Raw genomic sequence first — 15337 nt, 5'->3', positions numbered from 1 at the left:
CTTGTATCCAAGGAGACATGTATACTTAAAAACTGAGATAATACTTTGCACCTCCATAGCACTTCTGTAGCCATACTTTATCAGCCTGGAGGGCTTTCAGGCCAGCTTTTAAATGCATTTAGACATCTACAGATATGCAGAGAAGTGCCTGGAGAGCTTTCAGAAAGTGATTTCAATAATCCATCAGTTATCTGCTCGCTCCCTTGTGAGAGACAAAAAAATAACAGTTCCAGTGGTGCAGGAACAAACACAATAAAGCTGTGAAATAGGTAAGAGATAATCCAACCTTCTGATTCCTACCACTCTGCTGTAAAGACTAACTAAGGTTCCCTGCCAGGCAGGACTGGGTAATTATTGCAGTTTAGGTAAAAGAAAGAACAGTTTGTTCCAAGCCTTCACCCGAGTGGTGGGACCTCAGCTGGCTTTGTCCTGCTGGCTCACCTTGAAGCTGCTCTCTGGCTCAGACCCCCTCATCACCAACGTGAACTCATCCCCCAGCCCTCCACTGTCATGGCCAGGGACAAACACTGAACCACAGCAAGCCCTGTGGGACAATAAATCTATTTGCTGGCTCGCTCCTTCCAGATCTGACTCCAGCTCCACCTTACATATGGTATTTGGAGGGTTAGGTTTTGCTTCCCCAGGCAGATATGACTGCCCTCTATAAATAACAGCCTTAGCCTTTGATTTGCTAAGACTAAGCATGCCAAAGGTTTGATTTTCTACACTAGCTCCTCCATCATTCCAGTATTCCTTGTCTCTGCTTATTTTGGTTTGAATTTGTCTTTCTAGACCGTGGGGTTAAAGTGCATTAGAACTCCAGTACAAAAAAAAAAAAAAAAAAAGTTGTTTTAGGTCCTCAATAAATAACTTTTGCCTCCTTCTCAAATGAGAGTTTACACAGAAATTTCTACATCTCTAGTACCAGAACTCTTGGAAAGAAATGAATAGTTTTCTTTATTCTATCCCTTGAAAAGGAGTTTTGATCTCAAAATCTTGTTGGCTAAGTTTTTTACTATTTCTGCTTTTTGCTAGTGTAGGCAATGATACATTAAGGGAAGAAAGTAGATTATAAAGACAAAACCAACAGAAATGTTAAATAATACTTGCAAAGCAGTATTGCTGGCTGAGGGTGTGAATTCAGAGATGCTATTCTGAGAGTACTATAATTTCATTGATTCTCTCAACTGGGAAATCACAGTTAAAAATTTCCTGCCAAAGCTCAAAATATCTATTAGATAAAATATCTAGTACTGCAATGAAACTGGGCATATTGGTCGAGAAATATAAACAAAGAAGAAAAAGACATTTTTGTGTGTGAAATCTTTATATCGCATGTTTTGAATGCCAGTTTGTATTTCCAAAAGGCAACATTCAAAAGCACTTAGGACAAGTGAGTGTACCTAATTACAATTTCTTATACATTTATTTGTACTTCTCACTTTGCAATAATAAAATGGCATCACAGGAACATCATTATGGCCAGAAGAGATTTAATTGTAATGCAAGTTTAATTGCTGTGAACGACTTACAACCCTATTATTAACAACACAATGCATTTGATATTTTTACATATTTGCCGGGTGCAACACTGAGATATATTTGCCAGGAGCTGACAAAGTAAATGATGGGTCAGAGACAGGGTATTGTATTGTGTCTCGTGGTTGGGTGAGGAGCACTGAGATCCAGAAACCACTGCAGTGGAGTGTTTTACACCCAACCTCTCATGACAAGATGACATTTTCCACCTGTTCAAAAGCCCTGACAGAGCACTGCACACCTGCTCAATCTCAGATAAAGAACAAAAGAAGGACAGCATGATGGAGAGGATTTCACCTCCTGGGCCTGGGGTTTTTGTTCAGATGTTGTGTGTCTGGGTGTGCTTGGCAGCCGCTGCCTGTGGCATTTCTGGTGTGTGTTAGAGGGAGGGACAGTCTGGAGAGTGGCTGAACCCCGAGAAACAAGGAGAGAATGGAGCTCCACTGATACAGGGAGTGAAAAACCCAGGAGAACTTGGCCTGCTGGTGGTTTGGGGACTCCCAGCAAGTCCCTGTTCTTGGAAGGCAGCCTGGCAAGAGCTGCTGGTGCATGGGCAGGGCAGGGGTAGCAAAGCACCTGTGTGGGCTGCAGCCCCAAGGGTGCTATTCCTGCTGCACAGCAAACCCTGCCAGTGCTCAAACATTTCCCTCCGGATTTCTCAAGTGGAAAAGCGGGAGTGCCAGCAACCCAAAATCTCCCCGGGAGATCTCCTGAGAAATGCAGCCCTGAGGGCAAGCTGAAGTTACAGGAACAGCACAGGGAGCTTTGGGAATGAAATACAACACAGACACGTCGGTTCTGAAGCAGCTCTGTGGAAAATTCATGGATGAAATCCCTTGGAAACTTCCTTCTCATATAAGTCAGAAGTTAATCACAGATGAACGCCCCCTAAGCTCACCTGGCTCCATAGCTCACCTATAGCTGTCAATGATTGCACAGCATATGCAGGACTTTGATGAGGCTTAGGGGATTTACCACCTCTTTTAATCTGTTTATTGCGTGTCTCACAGTGATGTCACTACCTTGGGGAAGTCACTGCTAGTTTGTGATTGCCTAATGGCCAAGTTTATTTGCTTCAGGTGTGCTGAGCCCCTGTTGGAGCTGTGGGAAGTGCCTGTGTGACAGCTTTTGTGGACAGGATGGTATTGGGATTTCACTTTTGTCCCCATTGCAGTGACTATATTGTCTCCATAAATGCAGGTTTTGGACAAAGAGGGAGTGTTTACTGGCTACCAGCAATGTTAGTGAGAATCTGCTTCCTATAAGTAACCAAACACACATACACCAGGTTGTTATTAAAGCTCTTTTTTGACGTGAACAACAAAATCCCAAGTAGTCCTGGTGCCCCATCTGGACTCCACTTGTGCCACAGCTACTGTGGGTGTGGCAGTCATTCCAAAGCTGGGGCATTTTGTACTAAACACCTCATTTTGTTCAGCCTGGAATCTTTCTTCTGGGTTTGTTTCCCTGTGGGGAGGAAGCTGGGCTGGGCTCCCCCTGCCCCACAAGCTGGTGCTCTGACAGCTGAGCAGGGCTGGGTCCCTCCCTGAGGCCGGGGGGCTGATAGTGGATCCTGGCACTTGAGGCCATTCCTGGTGATTCCCAACACCTGTGGCCATTCCTGGTGATTCCCAACACCTGTGGTAACCCCAAGTGAATGCCCAGGAGCCTTCCCCCATTTCTCCTGGTAGGACCGTGTGGTTCTGGTCTCACACCCTTAGCACTGAGGTGGCTCCAGGGCTCCACAGGTACTAAAAATGTCTCTTTATTTGCTTGTTTGGAATTGTGTCACCCCTTCAGAGTCTCCTGGCATGGGTGGGCTCCGTGTTCTCACAGGGGAGTCGCAGCCACCGCTGTGGTGGGAGGGAGGTGCCCGTGGAGCCACAATCCCTCGAGGACACCCAAGGGCATGCTGGGCTCTCTCTTGGTTTATGGTGTTTACTGTGCTGTGCCAAACCACCAGCAAGGCACCAGAGCCCAGAAAGTGGTTTTCCCTCTCTCTAGAGTGATGGGATGGTGAGGTGTGTGTGGGACATGAGGACAGACCCCACCATACTGCTGCCATTGCATTGCCTTCTCTGTGCTGGCCCCTTCTGGCCTCGTGTCATCATCTGGTTTATTTATTAATTACACTGACAAGCAGTGAAAACAATATCTTTTTCTTTTTCTTTTTTTTTTTTTTTTCAGGTTGGAATGTAGCATCTAACTGTGGTTTATCATCCACAGGAATGTATTGCCACATCCTGTGCTCTCAGATCTCCAGTTCTTTCAGATCCTATAGCCAGGAGAGGCAAATCAGCAACAAGAAATATATACTCCTGTTAGTGTATTTCCAATAACATTTAATTTAACTTTGTGTGACATACAAACAAAGCTCTTCAAAGAGAGGAAAACAGACACACTACAGCAGTTGAAACAAAAGCTCCTTCTCTGTTTGGGTGTCCCTGAGGAGAATGAAGGGGAGGTTCCCAGAGTCAGCAGGGAGCCTCAAACAGTTGTTTCCATGAACCTGAGCTGAAAACTGCTGGTGGCTGCTGCCCATTAGTGATCAGAGATCTCTGTGGTTTATAGCCTTGTCTCGGTGAATTTTGCATTAGTTTGGCCTGGAACAGAAAAAGAAAAGCAGGTAACTGTTACACAGCAGGATGCCTTAGGAAGCATGCCCTTCCCCAGGTGCAGTTCTCACCACTGGGGTGTTTGAAGTTGTTACTAGAATTTTAAAATGATTAGATTTAAGGTAAACTTCCTTTAGAACAGTCTCTGTGTATCTGGGTTATACTCCTAGTGTGGCTCTGACGATGAAGTTCTTTGATGGTTGAGTCTGCAGGATTATTTTCCCTCCTACAGATCTGTCACTACATGTTTGGAGTTGAAGGTGCAGCAGAAGGTGTGGCAGGACAGATGCTTCATTTCTTTCCAGCTAGAGCAGGAAGCACTGGTGGATTCTTAGATCTTTGTCTTACGTGATGTTCTTTACCTTCCTACTGTGGAGTTTTGAGTTTGTGGAATGTTTTTTTTTTTAGATTTAAAGTACTGGCTTCTTTCTTCTAAAGCACTTTAAAATACTCACTAATGGTTACTGTTTTAACAGAAATTAAACTGTGATTCTGAGTGGAAAAGGATCAGAAGCTACCATGTCCTCCTGTTCCAAGGCTGGTGGTGGACCTGCAGCAGGGGGAGGCAGAGTTACCTGTTGGTCCAGGGGAAGGGGGTGCAGCAGAAAGTACAAGGAAGGGGCAAGAAGGCTGAGTGGACAAAGGGTGCCAGCCCGTCAGAGATGAGAATGTAGACCTTGGGGTGACAGTTCTTGCTCTATAAATGGTTTCTGGCTGGTCCTTGATCCTGGACTTTGACTTGCCAGCAGAGGAGCTGACACTATTCCGTCAGGCTCAAAGGTGAGGAAGGGGAAGCATTAGGATCACTTTTGCCTTTTGCTAGAAAACCCAAATCCCGGCAATGAACCATCTTGCTGCTTTTCATCACTGCTTTTAACAAATGTACAGCTTTTAGAAACCAGTCTCCCATTTCAGAACCAATTATCTGCAGGTGTAAATTCGTTTACTGCAGTGAAGAAGTGCTAATCCTACCAGTGACCTTCTAGTCTCTGCCATTATTTTTCTGAAAAACAAGAGCAGTACTATCCTGCCAGTCCCTCTGGCATCTTAAAATTTCAGTCCTATCTTTTTTTAACCTTTTTAACCTTCCTTTTTTTCCAGTGGGTACCATGGAGTTTTCATCCTGAGTTGAAAGAGTTTGTGCTGAGTGGGTTTCAGTAAGGCTCATTTTCCTTCAGAGCTTCCAAAACACTTTTTTTCAATAGTATTAATTATTGTTAACAGCTTTCTCAAAGATTCAACTTACATAAGCTATTTTAAAACATTTTTATGCCATTAACTGATTGTGAGATTGTTTTCAAAGTGCAAACTGCATGTTTCTCTGGTGGTTCAGGTTCCCAGAATGAATGAGCACTTTCCTTTGATTTATTGCTGTGTTTCTCCAACACATTTAAAGAAAACAGTGCACGTCATTCTGTCAGCTGCTGCTCTGAGCTGTTGTTTGTTTTGTTGAACTACCCTTCTATTGCATAATTGCATTTGCCAGGTGGAAGTGAGAGCTGTCTTTTTGAAATCACAATTAATGGTGTCTTGGGATTTACTCCAGCTAAATACTGCTCCAGTTTATTCATCTCTCTGCACCCAGTACACATCAGTCAACTCATCCAGCAGTTTTCAAGGTTAGCAGTCTGCATGCCCAAGGATAGATGGCCTACTTAGTTATTAAAAAAAAAGATTACTTTCTGTGAGTGACAATAGATTCAGTGATGCTGGGGCTTCTGGAGGAAAAAGTAATATTTTAATCAGTGAAAACAGGAGGTAGTTAAAAACCTAAAGCTACATACAGAAAACTATGTCTGGGAAACATTTTCTTCTAAGTCCTATTAGGATGTAAATGTGATTTAAATTAAATCAAGGAAAGTGACCAACAATTATAAAATCCCATTTCTGAAAAATGGAATTTCGGATTTGCCCTGGTTCTCTATCAGACCTTTCTGCTATCTCTGTAATAAAAGGTGAAAAGGTGACTCACACTATTTAAAAAGGAGGTTATTGCAGATTGAAGCTGGAGCTATAATTGGGTCTCCTGCTGATGCAAGTGAAGAAAAAACAATTAGTGGAACACTCTAAGAAAAAAAGGCTAATCTCAAAAAGTGGTTGGAGAATAGCAAGTTCTTTCCATTGGCATCCTGACACACATAATGACAACCAAGGCTCTCCTGCAGAAGTTTGCAGGCTGGGCAAATGGGTTGATGGGAGTGACTCCCTGCTACAAGGGGCTTTTTTTGTGTGAGTATTCATTGTGCACCCGTGGCTTTCCAAGAGTTTGTGGGTTTAATCCACTATATTTGCCAATTAAGAATATTGTAATTTTGAGGTTTGATTTTTTTTTTTTTTTTTTTTTTTTTTTGCCTTTCTTTCTCCAGGAAGGCACAGAGTTCTCATGTACAAACTCAGTGAGCGCCCCCACACAATTGAGATAACTGCTGTCAGTTCACTGAGCAGCTTCCTGTCCCCTGGTGTCACCTGTCCCCTGGTGTCACCTGTCCCCTGGTGTCACCTGTCCCCTGGTGTCACCTGTCCCCTGGAGCCAGGCTGATAAGCACAGGGTTTGGAACCAGAGGATCTCAGGAGATGATCTGTATGCTCTGAAATTCCCTTTCCTCTGAAGGTAGAGCACATTTAAGTGCCACTCAGGCTCTGCTGGAGAAATAGAAGGATGAATGTGGCTATAATGAGTGTCATCCAGCTAACTTCAGTTGAAATTTAGCTCTGGCAGCTCTGTGGTGGTCTGGAGCAGGGGGCTGGGTGTTCCACAGGTCCTGACTCAGCTGTCCCACCCTCAGCAGGTGAGGTGATGCGTGATGAGCTGAGCTGCCACTGTCCATTTTATTGCAGAGCAGGCAAGAGCACCCCAGAACTGCTGCAGTTCTGAGAAAAACCTGCACTCTCCTTACTGGATTTATCCTTAATAATTGGTCTTATATCACTTAGTTTTTGCTGAGCCTTTGCAAGGCCTGCCCTATCAATATTGCATAGAAAATGTTCTTTCCTGAAGTGTCGTTTGAATAGCAAAGGTCAGGTACAGTGGCAGTCTTAAACCCCATGTTTTTATTTGACCTCTCTCTGCTTAACAAGTGTATAATTCTCTTCCCACCCACCCCATCCCTGAGCCAGTGGAAGGACGATGAGCTGGATCTGTGACACCAAGGTGGCTCAAATAACCTTTCCTGCTTCAAACTCCCTCTGATGAAATGCTCCAGCTGTGAGTCCTGTCACTCTTGGGGCTGCCACGTCCTTTCCCTGTTGTTGTTTGCAGGATGTGGCTGGGCAGGGGGAATCCTCAGCATTTCCAGCTTCTTTCTGATTTAGAATGAAATTGTTTTTGAAATATGACCTTTCCTGGAGTATGGAAGTAGTTGAAACTTTATATTGAATTAGTGCTTGTAGGAGTTGTCAGTGCCAGGGCCGTTTGGCAAAACCCTGCGAGGCATTTCTGTCTCCTGTCGAGACTCTGAAATTGCTGGGTTTGACAGACACTGTGACAGCTCCTGCACGCAGGGATGAGGTCACTCTCCCCTTGGATCACAAAGCAACATCCCTGTGCACCCTGTGAATCCTGCACTGGAAGGAGGGTACCTTGGCACGGGGGGAATCAGCAAAGCTGCAGCTCCGGGATGTGCTGGGGGGAGCTCAGAGCTGCCCTTTCTGCACCAACCTGTCTGAGCCAAAGCTTGCTGTGAGTGACAGATAAGCCCAGAATTTACAGAGCATGTATATGTAATGAAGGGAAACAGAAATCTCTGTGTCCCTCGGTGCAAACTTCCACTGAAATCACAGTCTGAACAGGGTAGGGGCAGCCTGTCAGGATGTTGCAAATATTCAGGTGTTTTTTCAGCCCTGCATGTGTCAGAAAGGGGTTTTTATCATCTGAGCAGGTGTTGATCCCCACACTGGCACATCTTAGACAGTGCTTTAGTTAAGTGAGTTCTCTGGCTTTGAGTGGATTAATAAATGATTACAAAGTTGGACTTGAATAAGAAAAGTCTCAGAAAGATATAACTTGGTGAATATTTTTTAAAAAATCTTCATTTTTCACCACTTTTCTTTCTCTTTTAGCAATATTAAGTAACCTGCTGGGCTGTGCACTTGGTTCTTTTGGCTGCATATTGTAGCTAAAACACCTTTAAATATAATAATTTGGCTAATATTGCCATGTTATTACCTACCTGCTGGGTGTTGCTTACCCTTTTGTCTCAGTCTCTAAGTTTTTAGTAGCTTGTTTCATACTTTTTGTAGGCTGATATTATAAGTTGAAAATAAATTTCTAATTGTGGGTCAGTACCAGAGTTCATTGCTGCTTCTCCTTTAAACAATTGCTCTTGTGTTCATTTCTTTTTCATGTACATGCACAAATATTTCTAAAATGAGGTGGTCAATAACCATCATATGAATGAACTAAAACTATCATATAGTGAAGAATGAACTAAAAAGCTTATATTTTTTGGGAAGCTGTTTTTACATGGTGACTCTTCATAACAGGTTCTTGTTTGGGTTGAATTTGGTGTTCTGTCCATGTTGTCCCTTCGCTGCTTTGTCCTGATTTTTACTTCAAGACAAAGGCAAAAATAGAATTCTAGTTTTTTTGGGGTTGTTTTTTTATTGGGACTTTTTTTTTTTTTGGTGTAGATTCTTTCTAGAAGAAACTGCAGGATCATGATGAACAAATAAACAAAGCATTTTATTCATTTAATGACTCTGGTCTATAATAACCTGTACAAACTGTTCTGTTGAAGGGGAGCCCTGTCTGAACAGCAAATTGGGGATCTGGTCACAGATTTTTGTGTCTCATGGCTGTAGCATCTGGTTGATTTAAATGCAGCAATTGTGAGCTTTGCTTTACCGAAATTTATGCAGCAACTGGAAGTGCAACTGTCACAGCAATTTTTAATAACAAGCTAAAATTATTATTATATTTTAAATTGAATTGGGTTTTTTTAGAATTACTTTAACTCCTGGAATACATTTTAATATGTTTCTTTTTTTTTTTAAATCCAAAGTGTCTATAAAGTTAGTAAAAAAGATGCATTCCTACATGATTACTTAAAATCAGGATTAAACAAACATTAAACACAACAGAATTAAAGGTGAAGATGGCAGAAAGGTTGAATTGTCATGCATTCCAGATAATAAGTCTGATCCTGAACTACAGAAAAACTAATTTTAAGGAATCCCATAATAAAGTACACCTGAAATAACATTAGACCTCGCAACAAAAGCATCTTGTGAGTTCTTCCCATCACTAAAAATAAGGGGGAAATGATTATACAACTAAAATGTGGTTATATTACATTAGAACTTTCTGGAATGTGCTCGCATCAGCCTGTCCACGGCTGGGTGAGGGTCCCTGTCAGGGACATCACTGAGATCTCATTCCTGAGCACAGAAATCAAATCCTTCCTCTTGGCCAGCCTGAGCTCAGTCCCTCTTTGGGACCTGCTGCAGATATGGAGCAGCCCAGGGTGGAGAGGCCTGGAAGGGACAAGGAATCCTGGGCAGTGACAAACTCCTGCCCCCGTGTCTCACTGCACACTCACGGGGCACAGCTCATGCAGGGTGGCACAGCTGGCACTGCGGAGCCCTTTATGGAAGCAAAGAGAGAGAACTAAACTTTTTGTCTCTTTGCAAGACATTTTGTTGCCAAATCTATTTTCAGCTTCTGTCTGAACTGGTCATCCCTAGGAATTTTCACAGGTATGGGAGTCAGAATTTAGGAAGTGTTTCCCTCAAAATGTGGGCTTTGGCAATGTGATAAATAAAATCCCAGACGTTCTGTCCATCATTGTGGAATTTCCTGTAAAGCTGAGTGAGACTGGAGGGGATGAGGGTTTGTGCTGCACTCATGGACACACACAGGGAACAAGGATTTGTAGGGAAAGAAGGAGGGAAGGGAAATGGTGTCCTGGTCGTGCAGCTTTTCCATTTTTGAGCAGCTACAGCCATTATTTCCTCACCAATATTCCCTCTCTTCTTCCCCTTGACCTTTTCTGTCAAGAGGATATTTTAAGCCTAAAACATGAACTGGGGATTTAAAGTTCCTCTAAACCCTTTTCTAAGCTCTAGTTTTGGGAGATTGGCTCGTGAACAGTTTCTCTAAGCTCATTTCTGCTTAGGATTTCTGTCACTCTTCTGTGAACTTGGGCTTCTGAATGAGGTTTTTCTTAGGTTTTAGGACTCCTATGGGATAGATCACTTTAATTTATAATCTCTAAACTTTGCTAAAGGGAAAATGAAGTAATTATTACTAATATTTAAAAACTAGCAATTATATGGGATTTGCAATATACGGCATTTTAAAAAAAAACCCACACTAAAGCCCTCCAAACTCAAACAAAAAGCAACTTACCAACACCTCTGCAAAAAGATGCTTCAGGACTCAGATCAGCATCTTGCCAACTTTAGGATCTGTAGTTGCCAAAAAATAATCTGCAGTTTTTGCAATAAAACCACAGAAAAATGCCCTTCATATAATATGAATTTGAACAAACATATCCCCAGAGCTACATGGGGACCTGAAATCCTATTTTATAGAGGTTTTTAGGTTCTCCAAAGCTCACTCCTGTTCAAAACTAGAATGGAAAGGTAAAGCTCCTTTGTTTCTTTACAGTTTAAAATTTGCCAAAACATTTGGTTTCACTTTATATAATTCAAATGGAAAAAATAATAACAAAAGCGAAGCTCTGATGTAACAGTTTCCTTCCCTTGTGTTTCTTTTCAATGCATTTGAAGTGGCATTTTACAAGATATCCTATAGATAGATATGTTATCAAATCTATTTCATAACAGAAAGCTGATGAATCCTCTTACAGTGCTTTTATTCCAAATGGCAAATAATACGCTTTACTTGCATGTTCACTTACATTAAATGACCCCAAAGCTTGTTGAGAAGGTTTGAATAGAATTCTAGTTTTGGTTTTTTATTTTTCATTATTTTCTTTGTGATTTCAAACATGCTGATGGGCAGATCAGCAGCATGCACTGAAAAATCAGTCCTATATGGAAAAAATACACTGAACGTTTTACAGACCTACCCACCATTGCATGTGTCTAATAAAGGGAAATATCAATGTGCTTTTTCTGTCCTTAAAAAAGAAATTTTGCCCTTATTGAAGCCTTGAAATGTGGTACACCTACCTAGTCACGTGTAAGCTCTGTGACAGAATGTAATTTGGGAGGAGATGTTTCATTTTTACACAGTCATCCCTTCCTGAGGTTTTAGATACTTTTAGTGCTCTTTTGCACTCAGCTTAAGAGGCTTAAAGTTTGGAGGTTTTTTAAATAGCAGTAAAGTAAATAAATTTAGAATGTTTAGATGATAAGATAGGAGAAAACAAGGGCAGTTAATAGGAGATGAGGTCAGGATTAATTTTATTATATTCTTTTGTGAAGATGGGGTTTTTAACCATTATGTGAGTTGCACATATGGTTGATGCAGCAAGACTCTTCCTGGGTAAATGTATCCATTTGCTGTGTTCCTGCATTTCTCATATTCCTCACAGAGCCTGCAGAGCCTTAGAACTCTTAATTAGTACGTGTATTTCATGTCCTGTACAAGTATTCCATTAAATGCTTTGCCTTTCGTGCCCATCCCCATTTTCAGCACGGAACAAACCCTTTCCAGAGCATCCTGCTGGTGTCTGAACCTGGAGCAGAGCTGCTGTTTCTTCCAGTGATGAATAGCTGCTGCTCTTGACCGATGGGCACAGGATGTCAGAGCCAAACTCACGTTTTCGTTGCACCAGAGTAATGGTGCCACTATTGTGGTGTTCAGTCTCATGTGAAATCCAATCTATTTATGCTCTTTTCAATTTTCATTGTATTATTGAAAATCATCTTTAGTGAGCATGACTAACGAGGCCGCTGCAAGGAGAAGGTAATTCATATTCCTCAGAGTTAAGCTCAGCTCTCTCTGTGCTCAGAGAGGCTCTTGATAATCAGTCCACCTTCTTGAGGCTTTCTGCTGCCACTGAGGAGTTTTTATCAAAAGGAATAAGCACAGGAAGAGGGCTCATGATTAGAAAACATAACTCTCTATGTACCCCATGTGACAATGAGATTTTCCAGACTTGGATAACTTAAACTTCTGCCTCCAGGATTAGTTTGGATGGTGGAAGGTTCTGTGGGAGATGTTGGAGCAGCACTGTGTGTTCAGGGGGTTGTTTCTGCCCCAGGTTAGAGCTGGAAATGTCCACTGCCAAGTGGGAGCTCTCCCTGTCCTTCAGGATCTGCTGCAGGAATGCAGAAAACTGGGGTCGAGGGGCTGGAAAATCTCGCTTCCATTTCAGAGGCAGGGGAGCATCTTGCCTAAGGACATGCTCAAGGGACTGTGAGAGAGACAAGAACTGAACTCAAATCTCCAGGGTTCCCATCCAGTGCTTTCCTGTGAAATCACTCTTCCCTTGGAAGTGAGTTCTAAGGTTGATGTACACAAACAATAAACTTTCTTCCTCCCCCCCTCCCCATGAGGCCTCACTTGTTTGCTGCTGAATGAACTGGGAAACTTCTGTGGCAGCAGATACCCACATTTTAGAACAAAAATAACTGGACATTGAGAAGCTTTCCCCCTTATTTCCAGGTTCTATATATGATACTTCTCTGGAATCTACTTGTATTCTCTCCAATGTGGGTTTTTCATCCTTTAGGATCCCTTTTTGTGGGGCTTTAAATTTTTCTTTTTCTTAGTGGCCATGCCTGTGGTCAAGGGAGAGAGGGAAAACACAAGGGAGAGAGGGAAAACACAAGAAGAATGTAATAATTTGGAAATGTATGAATTCTCTGAGGTACAGTGTGCAAGAAGGCATGCTAAGGTTTTCCCTGGGTCATACACTGAAATCTGGCAGCTGTTCTACTGCTATAACTCTTCCAGGATGCTACAGTGTGTTTATTCTGACATCATTTTATTAAAATAGAGATGGTTCAGAGAAAACACTTTTTTTTTTTCTTGACAAACTTGTGGTGAAATTACAGTTTTCTCCTTTATCAAAGTCCAAATTGGAGGCTGGAGGGAGAGGGGGAAAGTGAAGCACTATGATTAAGTGTTGGGGTTTTTTTCATGATCTGCATGTAAGCTCAACTTTGAGCTGGTTGTCTTGCCTGAGTTCCCCTGACTGAAACAGTGTGATGCTGGATTGTGCTGCCTCTCTGACCATTTTATATCATCAACTTAATATTTGTCATCACACGTGTTTGTTTGTCAGCAAAAAGTGTTGCTCTTAATTTCATAATGACAGGGGATGTATTTGGGAGGTTCTGGTTGCCAACCAAACTGGGCCAACTGAGGTGGCAGCTGGCTGGGACAGAACATTTGTGACAGCAGAGCACAGTGGCTGCAGGGAGGACAAGAAGTGACATCTTCCCAGCAGAAAGTGCTCAGACTGCTGAGCAAACAGCTCTCCCTGGGAGGGAGAGCCCTGTCTGAGAAACACTCAGAAATATAACTGTGTCCTATTGTCTTCAGTGCCATTTTGCACATGGTCAGTACTGATAAAGTTTTAGAGTGAGATTTAGCTGAAACAGATTTGTCCAGAGCAAAATGCAAGGTTTTTTTATCTTGTGTGTTCATTTGCTTTCTTAATCTATTTCCACTTTTTTTTTTCTCCACCAAAACTCTGTGGCATAAATCTTCTATTCTTGCCCTCCCAGTTCCTTTATTTTTTCAGGTGTTGGAACATCACTTTATAATGCAGTTACTAACCCTGCACATAAATTCTGAGTAAGTCACACCAGCTGTTTAACCTCATCATAATTTTCTTCGTGTTGGCTTCTGATCTTTAATTACCTGGAGCGAGCATTTTAATTTCCTTTTTAAAAATGGCTTGCCCTTGTTGCCTGGAGATGATCTGTGCAGAGAGGACTGTCCATTGCCCACGGGTCCCTGGCTGTTTAGTTCCACTTGTTTGGGCTTGCACATTCTGATCCTGTGCCAAGGAGTTCATTTGCGTTGGTCAACAGGGAAGCAGAGGCAGCACTTGGTTTGTTAACACAATTAAGGAGGTGCAAGGGCTTGTTAACACAACTAAAGAGGGACAAGGGTTTGTTAGTACAATTAAAGAGGTACAAGCACCACAGGGTGCTTCATTCCTTATGCCTGTATCCCTTTTCTCAGGGTGCAGTGACTTGGACTGGATCAGGCTGGAGCCTGAAATCCCTGTTTTATTTCAATATATTGAGATGAGATCAGTGTGGTTTCCTTGCTGAAAGCAAGAAGAGGGAGTATGAGTGCCTGTTGCTGTGTGCTGTGACTATTTCAGGGTTTCACAGTATCTCCTAACAACATTTCCAATCGGCTGTGATCCCCAGTGGTAGATGAAGAGGTAAAGTACTCGTGTCACTTATCTCCCCATCTCTCGCCACTCTGCAAAAATCTAGGCTTGTTCACTGAGGAAGTTATTAACCTTTGCATGCTGGAGGAAGCAGACACTGAGTTGCAGTCAGCTGAAACCTAAAAATTCATTTAGGTGATGTCAGCCTGGAACTGGTTTGATGGCGCCGAGGTTACCTTTGCAAACTCCAGGTGGTAACTCACTGATAGAAAATTCCTGGCTGATGTGAAAAGCCTGGCTTGTTACGTCTCCTACCATTGTGACAGCTGATCTTTTGCTTGTTTTGTTCTTACTTGCGTGGTGACTGAAGGTTTTAAATGCTCACCTGGTTTCTTGAGGGATATTTATGCCCCCCATGGGCTCTTACGAGACAGAGCAGCAGAGGTCGGGAGCGTCCTGGGAAATGCTCCGTGGAGGCACCAGCGAGCTGTATCCACATGATAGTGGCTTTCTTTGTTAAGAAGTGGTTTATGTATCTCTGAGATGTGTATTTTGAGGAACTGAAGTTCCCCTGCAGAATTATAAGCAGGATGGAAGATGTGGGTCTTTGCAAAGTTGGGGTAAGTGGGTGTCAACACTTGGGTGCTTCTCAGCTGGGAGACGTGGCTTAGTGGGGACAGGATTTGCAGAAAAAGATTTAAAATAGGGTATGTTTAGAAGGGGGGGGGTTATTGAAAAGCTTTTTGATGAAAATAATAAATTCTCTGTGTCAGGAAGAAGAGAAGTGTATCTTTTTCTGGCAGCATGTTTTTCTGTAGATCTGAATATCTTTCTGGCTTAATTTAAGTTATTGATGCCTTGACTTCCCTTGAAGTGGGAGGAAATTAACATTTATCCTCAAGAACTTGTTCCTTAGACTAA

Source organism: Myiozetetes cayanensis, unplaced genomic scaffold (assembly GCF_022539395.1).
Source record: "Myiozetetes cayanensis isolate MyiCay16 unplaced genomic scaffold, myiCay2020 scf38, whole genome shotgun sequence".
Classification (NCBI taxonomy): Eukaryota; Metazoa; Chordata; class Aves; order Passeriformes; family Tyrannidae; genus Myiozetetes; species Myiozetetes cayanensis.
Note: the sequence above shows the minus strand (reverse complement) of the source record.